We start from the raw sequence: 13,072 nt of genomic DNA, 5'->3' as shown, positions 1-13,072 counted from the left end.
CCGACTCAGAGATGTACTCCTTGTACAAACTGCAGGGCAAGCCAAGGCTCCTGCAGGCTGGCTGCAGGTGGACCTGCCGTATTTGGGTTGACTCAGCCCTGAGATTCCCTCTGAATAAGCCAGGCCGCTCCATCAGTTACACAAACTTTCTTGTGATAGGTGGCTACAAACCAGATTTTCATTTGTAAAGGCAAGGCGGAAAGCCTGGGTTCAGCTAGGAGTCCTCTTGTACCTCCACTCCACCAAGTGCAGGTTTGATATAAGAGCCACTACCATTACTTTGAGGCACCAGGAGAGCATATTTACTGATGGCCAAATAACTTGTTTTCCCATTCTCCTATTTTTATCAAGCTTCCTTTTGCTGTTTTCCCTACCCCTTAACTCCTCTCAGCTTGAAGCACCCACAGGTAGCAAGATGCACCTTGAGATGCTCAGATAACAAACCACAGGCACCCCAGACACACAGTGGGACATGCAGCTGAGACAACAAGTGTTTCTCCTTGCAATCTCTTCTTTCTCACAGGTCTATAAAAATTCCCAGGCTGTGTCTGCTCATGGTTGATAAAAGTCTAACACACTAACCTATTGGGTACGTAGATTACTACTAAGTGATGCCATTTAACTAAAGTAGCAGCACCTCCACAGACAAGAAGAGCAAATAAAGGGGTTCACACTTAGGGCTCCCATGTGAACACTGGTGATCATCACCATTTTTATAAATTGCCTCATCAATTCAGTAATATGAAAAAGCCCAAATCCCATTGTTCCACATCTTTCTTCAACCTAGTATCCTTAATAAATTAATTAAATTAAAAACCCTAACAATTTAAATTTAAAAGCTAAAGGAGACATTGTTTCTGATGTTATGCTGCTGTTTGCAAACCTACCTGCCAATCAACAGCAGAAAAAAAAGTAGCGATTTGTAAAGAGGTTTGTTCTTTGGAAGAAAAAAACAGAATGATATTTATCAAAGGCATATTTGCCCTTGAGTCTGAAAAAAAGAAAGCATGAAAATGCCTTCAAATTCTTTTTAGTTCTAAGGCATGTCTTTTTGTTCATGCTTAACTGCAGAAGAAAAATTAAGAACAAGTGTGTGCATATCAGTGCATGTGTTAGCATAGGCTTTAATTGGTTAGGAGTAAATTAATGGCTGCTTGCAATATTTCTGGCAATCTGTTATAAGCTATGTAAATTTTTAAAAGAGGTTTCTTGAAAAGGCTGGCTGAAATCCTGTAATTCATATTCTGCTGGGGGAATTGATTTGAGAAATAATAATGAAATGTTTTACCTCAGTGATGAATCTCAGTTTTGTAGCACTGCAATTTTTTAAAGATTCTTGTAAATAATGCTATGAGTGTTTCTAAGAATAATCTACTTGAAATAAATATATCTGTCTCTGAATTAATAGCATTTTTTTGCTGTTCTTTTTCACCTCTTTCTTATTCCACCATTCCAAGGGTTCATTGCAAAGCCAGCATTAGCTTTGATATTATTATAATAAATTAAAATCCAACATTTGTTACCATGTGGCCTGCTCCAGTAGGTTTTAATAGCAGCTTTGCTATTGAATTCAGTGGGAACTTAATCAAATCCTTAAGAGGCAGGTCCAGTTTTATTGAGGTGAGCTGGAAATGGCCCAACACACCACTGACTATTCAAGGTGAGCCCGCCTTGGTCATTTCGGTAGGAGCTGCTAAACATTGATTGGGACAGAGGAAAAACACCTAACTTGACTGACCATGGCACTCATTAAGGCTGCAGGAGAAGAATTAAAGCCTCACATGAAGTAGATGAAGGACATAGGCCTGGAACTCCCACGATCACTCCTCCTTCAGCACACCCAGGGAAAGAGAAAATCTCCCATAGCAATGAACCAACTGTTGAACAACCGCGTCTCCTCACTCCACTCATCGTTTCAATAGCTACCCACTGTTCACATGAACCATCCACGCTCTAGATGGTCGGTGACTAACCCTCAAGCCCAAATCATAGGTCTTTAAAAGGCTTACAATCCAATACACAGAGTTTTCCTCTGGTTTTCAGGGAACTTGCACTTCACTTGAACGCATACCATATGCCCAAGCAAGTTTTAATTGCTGTTGGCCTGGGGGACACACAGACAGAAAGAGACACTTCCACTTGTCTGGCGAACAACCCCAGCAGTAAGAGACTCAGGCCAAAGAGGCCCACTCCAGAAATACAGCCCAGTTTGGACAGTTTTATTGATTGTCCTAGGCAGGTAATAGTGAATGTCTTTGGAGGAAAGCCCCAAGACAGGAACTGACTAAAAGCAAATTACTGGTATAGCTTTTATTATGACCGTATGTGTAGCTCCTGCAATGTGCCTAGCTGCTTTAGCTCTACTTTTCTCTTATCTTGTATATCTGACACTTTCCTTTTTAATGCTTAGCGGTATGCATGAAAGTATCTTGTACTGTCAATAATGCTGTTATCCTTTAATAAAAAATTAGAAGCTACCAAAAAAAGAGAGAGGGAGGGAAGGAGAAAGGCTATGAAAGAATATGGCTCAATGCCTAGAAAACTTCAATATGTTGTAAAAGGAAAAGATTGCTAATTAGGCTCTTGCGTAGTCTATTCTAGTCCCCTCTGTGCTGCAAGAAATTTAACCCAGCTCACTTGGCTGATGGTTGGAGAAGTGGGAATAGAGTGTGGGAGCTCTGGAATCAGATTATTGAGATGATCTATGAAGTAATGAGGCAGTGAAATGCAGCTGGATGCAGGGATTTCACTGTTGGGCTCAAAACATAGGGAAAAGGTTCTTAAATTAAACAGAAGGCTGGTCCGCCCCACGGCTCATCATTACACTTGGCTGTACTAAAGCCTTCCACCAAACTGGCCCCACATTGCTTGTGTGCTGAGTGATGCAAGGCAGGGAAAACAGGCTTTGGAAAAGCTGACTGCTGCTCCAGATGCTCTGAGAGATCAGCCATGCTGTTCTGGAAGAAAGGAAGAAAATGATGCAGGCAGCACCACGAGAGCTCTGCGGGCCATGAGAAGACCCTATGGATGCACTGCTTGAGCTCCTGGTTTTCAACATCTGCGGCCAAACTCCATGTTTCTCTGGGATAAGTAGGGTGCAAATCTGTGTGGAGTGGAGAACATGACCTGGAGTTAGGGAAAGACAAATGGGATGGAAATGTACCTGTCAGAGCAGTCATCCCCAGAGGTCTCAGCTCTACTCCTTGCACCTCCTACCGCACAGGGGAGCTTTCCCAGGAGCCACCAGCTGGGTCTGGCCCCTGCTTGTCCCAGGGAAACCACAAGGAAAGTGGCTTTTGTGCAGGACCTCCAGCACAGCTGCTCATGCCATCCCCGCTGTTATTCATCAACCTGCTGATTCAGGAACAGCTGCTCCCAAGTCGTTTTAGGTTTGCTAAGGCTGGGTTTTCTTTCCTGCACTTACAAATGACCTACCCGCAGCTTCCGCTGCTGTTATTATAATGACCTGGGTAAAATCTGTCATCTTCCAGAGATTTTGGTGACTTGAACTTGGTAAATGGTGTCCCACTAGTGATTTCAGTTGGAAAAGGTGATATTTTTGAAGTCTAACTACGTGATTTTAGCTGGAGATCAGCAGCTCAGTTACAAACATTTATAGGCATGAAAAATTATTTTGAAAACTATGGAAGATCCTTTAAACTCTCAGCATTGTATCTTTGGGCAGAGGCAGATGAAATAACATGCAGACCAGAGAGAGCTTCACTGCTACCATGGAGTAATACGTATGGGTTCATAAACAATCACACAAGCTACCTGCTGGCCCGTCCAGGCAGTAGGCTTGAAAAGATATATGTATGCACAAATAACACACGGCTTAATATGCATACTAATTAATCTGTAATATCTTATTTGCCTATATATTAATCTGAAGGTGCTATATAAAATACTTGCTTTTAAGGAGCGTTAGTGTGTACTTGACAGACAGTCATGATAATCTTCATTTCAGGTTGAAAAAGGAATTAATAATGACCTTGGTTAATATTAAAGAGCAAGTTCAAAATGAGAAATGGAAAACATGTGCAGCCTTGAGTCATTAGGGTAAACTCCATCGAGGCCAAGGAGTTTATTCAGCTTTTGCAGTTCAGCAAGGTGACTCAGAGCTTCCTCCTGCTGAGTCAGATGGGTTCATTGTGGCCCTGTTTTCCCCTGGGCAGGTCACTTGTGCCATCAGCCACAAAAGTATGCCATGAATGTGTGTAATTCACCCTCAATTTAATATTGTCTCCTCCTGGAGAGTGCAGCAGCCGTCACAGGCAGAGCTGCAAACAGACAAATGCAGAGGGAGGAGATGTTGTCTCAGCTTAGTCAAGGCAGGGAACAGGCAACGGGAAAAGCTGAGGTGGTTCTGCTCAGCTCACACCCTGCCTGCTGCCCGAGGTGGGCAAAGTGGAAGTGTGAGGAGGCTACGGACCATTGCCCCAGCCAGGCTGATTTTTTACACTGAAACAACACGACCCGGATACGCTGCTTCATCAGAAATGCAACATTTTGTGGAGTTACGGCCAGTCTGAGGGCAGTTTCTTCAGGAAAGCTTTGGGGACCCAAGGCTTCCAGGGCACTTTGGACCACATGCAAAGCTGGACACAAATTCTCAGGTTTCTGACCCATATGCCTGGGGACAGGGTTTTGTTACGGGGAAGGGAATTCTCAACTACAAGGTCTTAAAAATGCCTAAACCCATAAAAAAATGATTTAGTGGCACTGGTCCGCTAAATCTATGACCTCAGACATAGACCACTTATGCTCACATTACTGTGGGGTGCGGGTGGGCGTCTGCTGCATGTCCTGAGCAGCACATATGGATGGGGAGAGGGCTCCACAGAGGGCACAGTGGCTTGAGAGGGATCCCAGCTGGGGGGACTGTCATTGCCTTGCCTTTTGGGCAGTGTTTCTATTCACAGAAAGGAGTTTGCTGAACAGAAGCAATATGATTTTAAGACAACTATTATTTACTGTGCAAGCTGCCATTGCAAAGTGTGATTAAAGGTGTTCTTTTTGCTAAGACACAGCTCTTTTTTACTGCAAACTCTGCCTTTAAATTCTGCTGATATTTTGAAAAGGACAGGCGCAAAGGGAGAGCAATGGGGGCAGGAAAGCATCTCCAGGCAGGCCAGGTTTAACTGGATGCAAGCGTGGTGCGCTCTTCTCCTTGGGAAAAAGGTGACGACTGTGGTGGCCAAGGGGACTGATATGGCTGTGGATTTGGGGAAGAAGCCTGTGGTCTTTGCATTTCACAGAGGGGAAAGCTCACGTACTGAGTGATATGTTCCCAGGTGGTGTTACAGGCCCATTTCATTCAAAAAATATTTAACAAATCTATACTGACATCACCTCCCAGTAGGCTCATATGTTATGTTGCCATGGAGATAAAATCAACCCCACATGATTCCTGTCCTCCTCGGTGGGGTGACCAAAGCGACTCAGGTTACAAGACCTGGCAGCTGGGAGTCACTTTTGGGGACCTTGGCCTGCGTCATATGGCAAGAGGAGAGGAGAGGCGAATATCAGCCTGCTTAATGCTCTTGCTCTGGGAGATCTTGTCCTGGGGGAAAACCTTGCAAATCCTGCAGCTTGCAGAGCCAAGCTGGCATCCTGCATGCGAGCAGGCTCACGCGGAGGCAGCCACCTTCCCCGGTCCTGCCTGGCCGCAGCTGCGCTGGCGGTTCAGCTGGGGCCGGGGGGAATCCTCCACATGGACGGCTGCTTCCTTCTCCTCTCTGCAGCTGGTCCCTCGGACTGCCATCTGGAAATACCTTTCCTCCCGCTTCAGTGCCAAGGAACAGCTTGCTTACACCTTGCTTCTGTGCTACCCTCCATAGCCCTCCCTCTTGCCAAATTCCTCCCTGCAGTCCCCAGCGAACGGCACAACTCCCTCTTCACTTATTTGTTTTTACTGCCTGTCTACAAGCTTTCCAAAGAGCGCTTCATCCTTAGAAAAATATCCTTCCCTTTAGCACTTTGGATGCTGTTTGCCCAGCAAAAGCCTTTAAGGGATACAGATTCTGGACCGTCACAATTTTAAAGAGGGCCTAGAGAGATCACGGTGCTAATTTTAAACAGATGGGCCTTGACACTAAAAGATACCTTGATTAAATTAGATCTGTGCTCAGCAAAGCTCTGACATAACTACAGTAACCCGATTTATAGGAGATGCCATTGTAGTGGCAATCTGTAACACATATACTCTGCTTGGGTTCAGTTTGGTATCGCCTAAAGGAAATAAACAGCACTGTGGAAACGTAAAATCTTTTTTTTCCCTTTTTTTGAAGTGAGTTAAGCAGCAGGTAAGGGTTTCTCTGCGAGGAAGGAATTACGCCCACGTAGCAAATGCCATGGGAACGGCGGTGCTCCAAGCACCCGTTCCCCGGCTGCCTCCCCAGGGAGCTCCCCAGGGAGGTCCAGCCATGCCGGCTTCTGCGGCTCAGAAAGCGCTGTAGCACCGGAGAGAACTGAGAGCAAAAATGCAAAATATGCGTTTAAACTTTAAAAATTAATGTTGACATTTATTTTAAAATGTGAGTTGGCAGCTCTCCAATGGTTCACTGAGTACGTTAACTTAGTCAAACGCCCATTACTTCTTCCCTTTCCTACTAACAAGAATGTTTTGAAAAGGCAAGCTTTGCAGGCTTTGCAAGCTCTGCAGCAAAGCGTACATCCCTTCTTTTTTTTTTTTTTCTCGTCTAAGCTACTGAATGCAAACACTATTTATAGAGAGTGGATCAGAGACAGGCTTGAAGAAAATCTAGATCAGGGTGCTCTAAAATTTAGAAGCGAGAAAGGATTGTCTCAGGGCCAAGATTTAAAAAAACAGAACTATGGGTTCAGTCCTAACTCTGCCTCTGTGCATCTCAGGAATTCATCCAGCATCCCCGTACTGCTTCCCACCAGCCCTCCCTGCAAGGCTGGGAAGCCTTGGTATGCTTCTCCATCCAGTGGGCTCTGATCTTCACTAGCATTTGTGAGAGTCACAGTAATACAAATAATTTCTCAGGGAAGTTCATACCTAACGTTGTCCCTGGATGCTATCCTGACACAGCAGTGACCCTTGGGTCTCCAGCCAGGGCTGTCCCTCCCCTATGCGAGCCCCAGCTCCCAAGCTGTTCGTGTCAACAAACACCAAGCCCCACGCTTTTGCAGTACCATCTGTGATATTTGGGGTGCAGTACTTCTTTGAACACAACTGTGCGATAACAAGCACATTTTGCAGCTGTCTTTTGGACATGGGAGATGTAACTACAGAGCTGCTTTGGGAATTTCTAGTGCATCCGCTGTTATAATATCACAGCGTTCAGACATATGAGCTGACAAATTTTGTGGCTGTAAACAGCAGAGGCTTGCTGAGAATCTGGACGCTAGTGTATAAAATAGGAATACTTTGCTAACGTGAAGACAAGTGAAATCCGTATGGTCTTTCCAGGCAGTCTCTCAGCCCGCTGGAAAGCCTGCAGCTGCTATATGGGAATAGTACAATTCCAATATTGCCAGCTCCCATAAGGACTTAGCACTGAACAGTGCATTAGATATTGGTTTCAGAAGCTAGTTTTGTAAGCCTATGGAAAGAGATTTTAGGTTACTCTGCTGCTGTAATAAAATGAGAAAGGAATAGCTTTAAATAAATCTTTTATGATTACGGGTATGTAGTCTATAGACCTCTGATTTCCAGACCTGCTCTGAGCAAAGAAGCCAATTAATCTCCAGAAAGAGAAGACAAAATCAGCTCCAACTGTGTATTTCCCAGTAGATAACAGGCCAGGTTCTGTGCTCCTTTACTACCAAGGAAAGGCAGAATAACTGGAGTCCTTGGCTTCAGTCCCACAAAGATACTTCAGGGCCACATCAAATCAACAGAGATCAGATTTTGACCCAATTACAGTTTTTAATTATTTTCCCCCTCAACATATGTTTTGTAAAGTTTTCTTGTGGAAAAAAAAAAGCTGTGGTTTCATTTTTAAGGAAATTGTGCTGAAGTGCATAAGGAGTTGAATCCTGTTGTGCTGGTGATAAACCAGCGGGGAACCACTGGGGTTCCGGAGGGAGAAAGGAACCGAGAGAGGTGAGGCTGTACGCACCGTGCATCCAGCCCACCTCTGCTATAAGGGCTTTGTATGGCCAAAGAATACAAAATCCATTGATAATGTGTGCTTCTACACATTGTTACTGCTTCCATAGGTTATATTCATATTACTGAGCTAATTAAGCCCAAGCGGAGAAAGCCCAGTGCCTTCCGCATGATGCTTGGCACGAGGAGGCAATCTGTGCTGCTGTGAGGCTGTCCCATTTGGGGGCCTCTCCTTCCCCCTGCACCAATCACAGCAGCAACCTCAGGGCTGATTTGAGATGAGACTCTTGCTTTACTAACCCTGTGCACTTCTCCTATACGAAGAAACTTTACATTGCTTTGGAGAGAATGGGATGGATTTTACCCAGATGGCAGGAAAATAACATTGCAGATAACTGCCATTGAAAGCCCTGTTAGACTCTCTTGCCGTGCAGTCTTTGCCATATATTTTAGCAAAATACTCACCCTCCACTCCAGAATCTCATTAAAAAACAAAATTAAAATGGCAACATTCACCCTTCCTATCTCATAAGCTTATTGCATGTGCTACATGTGGGTGGTGAGCGTGTTAGGTACAATTTAGAGCATCATTTCCTGAGAATTGAAATGTCACCAAGAAAAGGATTGTAAATAATGAAACTTTGAAAGGAATCTGTGATCTTTGTAACAGATAGTAATATTTTAATTCTGACTTATGGCTCATCCAATTGCCTACAGTTAGAGAAAAACAATTCTTTTTCTTATTATATGGAAATCAGATGAATCAGATGAGAAGCCATCAACATCACAGGTTAGAAAACATATACCAATGTTCAGTGATGTGAGCAAAGCCCATGAATCTGCTTCAGTTTGTGGCCCTTTTTATTGCTTTTCCTCAAATATTTATAAGAGATCTATGTTCATAAAAATGTTGGTTGAAAAGTTTTCCTGAGATACCATAGATCACAGAATTGTTGAGGTTGGAAAAGCAAGTTCATGGAACAACTCCTACTGAGTAAGGCTGGTAGAAGCTGGAAATCTCTTTTCCTTTCTGTAGGCTTTTCAGAGTGCCAGCCAAGTACCAAAACTAGTATTAGATCACATCATTGCTCAATCGTGGAGTAGGAAGAATGACTATTGAATGGTAAATAGTAAGAGCGAATAGTTTATCCATAGCCCCAACAGGCAGGAATATGCTGGCATAATGCTTTGGATCTGATTTGAATATAAAAAAAAAACCACAGAGACATCAAACACTGCTTTAGTATAATTAGGATGAGTAAAAATGGACAAAATGCATCAAATAAATTATTGCAAATTCTTTGCCTAATGACTGATACTACAAAGACATGCTGCAGTGTCCAACAAACATAAGGCCAGAGGATTTCAATGCCTAGACATGTTCTGATTTTTGTTTAAGCCCATTTCTCTCTCCTGTTCTTTCCAAAAGGCTTGAAGCTTTATACTAAGGAATTATCAATAGCTGGGGCTTTTTGCAACTGGAGGACCAGATCAGTGAGAATTTCTGATGTGAGCAGGCTTTCTGCCCATCACCAACAAGCCAACAATGTAAGACAAGCCATAAGGGTAAGATTTTGTGTAAATCTGCATCACCACTGCAAAGGACCTCAGGATGCATTTGCCTCCCCTCCTAACTTCTTGCCTTTTGCCACAGCTTTTTGAATTTCCCAGTTCCCCTTGCCTACAGCTGCTGAATTATACATAGGCTGATGCGCATACGCATACACACACGTCATTCAAAGGAGAAAAAAGAAATAGCTGCAGAACAACTTCCAAATAGCTCATTTCATTCATTACGTTCTCCAGAACTCTTATTTCTGGTCCTTTGCCATCTTGCTTTTTGCTAAACAAAATCAAGATCAGTGCTTTATAATTCTCTTCCTAAAAGGGACTATACAAAACTATGGCAAGAGCCTTAAGCTATTCACCCAGGAACACTCCACAGACATAGATGGTACTACAGGAACTCACAGCAAGTCCTCATCGCTCCTAAAGGCTGCATCCCAGTTTCCATTGGCCTTGCACCAGGGCCCCTCATTCGCTCCGAAAGCAGCTGTGCAAACTCTGCTGGGTGAGCATGTGTGTCCCTGGGTAGCGGGCACTGGGGAATGCCTAAGACACACCACAGCCCTGCAAATAACGTTTTTTCTTGTTCAGTGGCTAACCCAAAAGCGGGGGGGGGGGGGGGGGGGGGGGGAAGAAAATAAATCATTTTGTATTGATGCAAAGCAGCATTTTTCCATGTTTTCTTGGCAAGAAATAATTAAGCTAACAAGCCAAAAAGAAAAAAGCATCTGTTTAAGATCTGACTAAACAGTCGATTTGTGTGTTTGTTAACCCTTCTCCTGATCAAAGCTGGGCTACTCTGTACGTGAGAATACCATTTTGAAAATTAAACAAAAAGGGGTCCATTTTTTCCCCCTTCTCTTCCCTTCTTCTCCACCAGCCAAACTCCCAAACAGTCCACTGCCAGCCACCCTTTGCATCTCTGTGACCTCCCTTCCCGCCCACCTCTTCTTTTTCCCAAGCTTTCCTTTTGGCTGCAAACCCGCCCCTTTGGGGGAGATGTTTTGCCATAAAGACACGATTGTTTGAGATTTCAGTATTGGCCTAGTTTAGCATTTGATGTCATTCCCTCAATTACTGACACTGAATCGCCTTTGTATTAAACAGGACAAAAACACAGAAACGAATAAAAAATCCCATTTATGCTGATACGAGACCCAATCAGAAACCATCAGACATACCAACTTCATTCCATATCCTCCAGAAAAAATAACCTTTCCGCAAATGTAGACCCCTGATGGTGACCACAGGCTCCTCCAGGTAAACACAAGGAGCCAGAGCAAAGCATTGCTTTGGGGCTGTCCCGGGATGCTTTGTGCCAGCATGTGAGACAGTTTTACTGTCCAAAAAGGCAAGTATTTGTGTGGAAATGGAACGTTTCCAAACAAGAGACAAGGTGAATTTCTTACACACTGCAAAACTGACTGGTAAATTTTTTAAATAACTACATATGTTTTATTATCTTGGACTTTTTAATGCCTCACATCTCTAATTGTAGTAATAATTATTAGCTCAGTTAATGAAAGCTTTGGAAACAAGATTGTGTGGGAGTATTTCAAGTCATGAGTTAAGTCTTTTAACTCAGTAATTGCCAACGATTAATTCATTTTTCCATTTAAGCACTGAAAAGCTGAAATATTATTTCCTTGAACTGCATTTTTGCTTGGTGGTTCTGAGTTAATTACTACTCTGTGAGCACCTTTAAATCAAATTCAGAGGTTTCCAGGTGTACGTATCATGAGGTCCTGGTAAATCCTTCAACATCTGCTTGAAAAAGGATTACTGAACTTGACAGATGATGCTGTTCTTCTGAAGGTCTACCCATCATGTACCTACAGCCATTAAAGGCGCTACAAGTGCAATAGCAGTAAAGAGCTTAGGCTTGTGGAAATTCTCACATAAATAAGGATTATACTCACGAACGTCTGGTTTGGAAATCATCCACCTTAATTTTTCTGGATGGAGACGAAGTCTTGGTCAAAGCCCTGGAAAAATACAAGTATGTGCATAAATCACCAGTTCACCAGCTACGACTGGTGGAAGAAGCCACAACTCCATAAGGAACTATAATAACCGCAGCTCACTGGTGAGCTAACCTGGCCTGGGGTTGGGGCTTATTTAGCCCATTTCTGTAATTTCAGCTTCAGATATGGTTCTCTTACCTGAGCAGTGGGGACTGAAACAGTACACAGAGAGAAGGACACACGACGCACTGGGAGGACCAAGGAGGTGCAAAGGACACATCGCACCGCTGGAGCTCCAGCTGCCCGCGCATCCTCAGTGCCACAGAAACAGGGGCTTGGGGCAGCCCAGCACACAGGCAAGCACTTCAGCTGCTCTCCTAAATCATGCCTTTCTCACAGTACTCCCGGGTTCCCTGCCAGGACCATATGGAGACACCTTCTCTCTCAAAGACAGAAGGACTGAGGACAGGAAAGAGACAAAAAGGGCATTTTTTCCAGTGGCAAGGAATAATTTTTTCAAAGCAAGAGAGAGCATCTCTATCAGAGTGCTAATCCTCCTGCTTCGTGGTGGCTCTTATCTGTCCCTAGCGGATGATTTCGTCTTCCTTAAGGACACTCCCAAGCACTAACAAGTCCCCAAGCTGCTTCCTGGCCCAATTAACCTTTGCTTTCCTGGTTCAGGGCTTGGGGACCTGTTAACCCGGCATCCTCCTCGCCCAGAGGAGGACAGCGGCGTTTGCCAGTGTGGCATTCTGCCACTACCTTGCAGTGGAGGAGAAGTACTACTACAGAGAAAGAAGCAGTCGTGTCAGTAGAGGGACCGACATATGTTCTGGGCCTTGAACAACACATTTTACAATTTCTGTAGCACACTGAAGCCCACTCATGGGTCCTGATCCTTGCTTCCAGCACAATTTCTGTTTTTTCTCCTCTGAGCCTCAAATATAAAAGACACAAAAAGCCCTAAGAGCAGAACTGGGACCCAACACTGCCCTTTCCAAGAGCAGAAACAAGACCTCTAGCTTTCCCTGCTCACACCCAACAACCCCGAACCACTGTGCAACGCAGCCTCTGGTGTAGATCTTGCCATCTTCTTGGCCCAGCGAGGCAGCTCTAACAGGAGAGGCAGACGGCACTGCAGCTGCGGCCTTGAGGTTGGGCCACTCTTTTGGGGAGAAAGGTTTGAGGCCCCTCAGTGTGGGGTAAGCCCACCACTGCCTCCTGCTCCCCCTTCCTTCAGGATGCTCCAGAACACTAACGCATCCCCACATGCTTCCTGGCCCCAGTTAACTTTTTTAAGCCCCGCCACCAAGCAATGATAGCGAGTGACCCCAGTCTGATCATCACAGCTTGCTCCATTTCCTTTTTTTTTTCTGTTGTTTTGTTTTGAAAGAAAATGTCAGATGCTCACAATCTTGGTCAGCAAGCCAGGATCCTGATCCTAACTGGAGAGAGGTCTCTG

General features: G+C 44.3%; 1 long non-coding RNA gene across 1 annotated transcript in view; it reads right to left on the bottom strand.

Annotated features, from left to right (window-relative positions):
- LOC128149348 (uncharacterized) overlaps nucleotides 1-10,188 on the bottom strand; it is a 64,020-nt gene extending 53,832 nt beyond the window's left edge. The window contains exon 1 of the long non-coding RNA XR_008237618.1: nucleotides 10,052-10,188. This is a non-coding gene — a long non-coding RNA (uncharacterized LOC128149348). The remainder of the gene's footprint in view (nucleotides 1-10,051) is intronic.
- Between the last annotated feature and the right edge of the window lie 2,884 nt (nucleotides 10,189-13,072).

The sequence above is a fragment of the Harpia harpyja genome, chromosome 12, assembly GCF_026419915.1.
Source record: "Harpia harpyja isolate bHarHar1 chromosome 12, bHarHar1 primary haplotype, whole genome shotgun sequence".
Classification (NCBI taxonomy): domain Eukaryota; kingdom Metazoa; phylum Chordata; class Aves; order Accipitriformes; family Accipitridae; genus Harpia; species Harpia harpyja.
The sequence above is the reverse complement of the archived record's forward strand: the minus strand, read 5'-3'. Positions and strand labels throughout refer to the sequence as shown.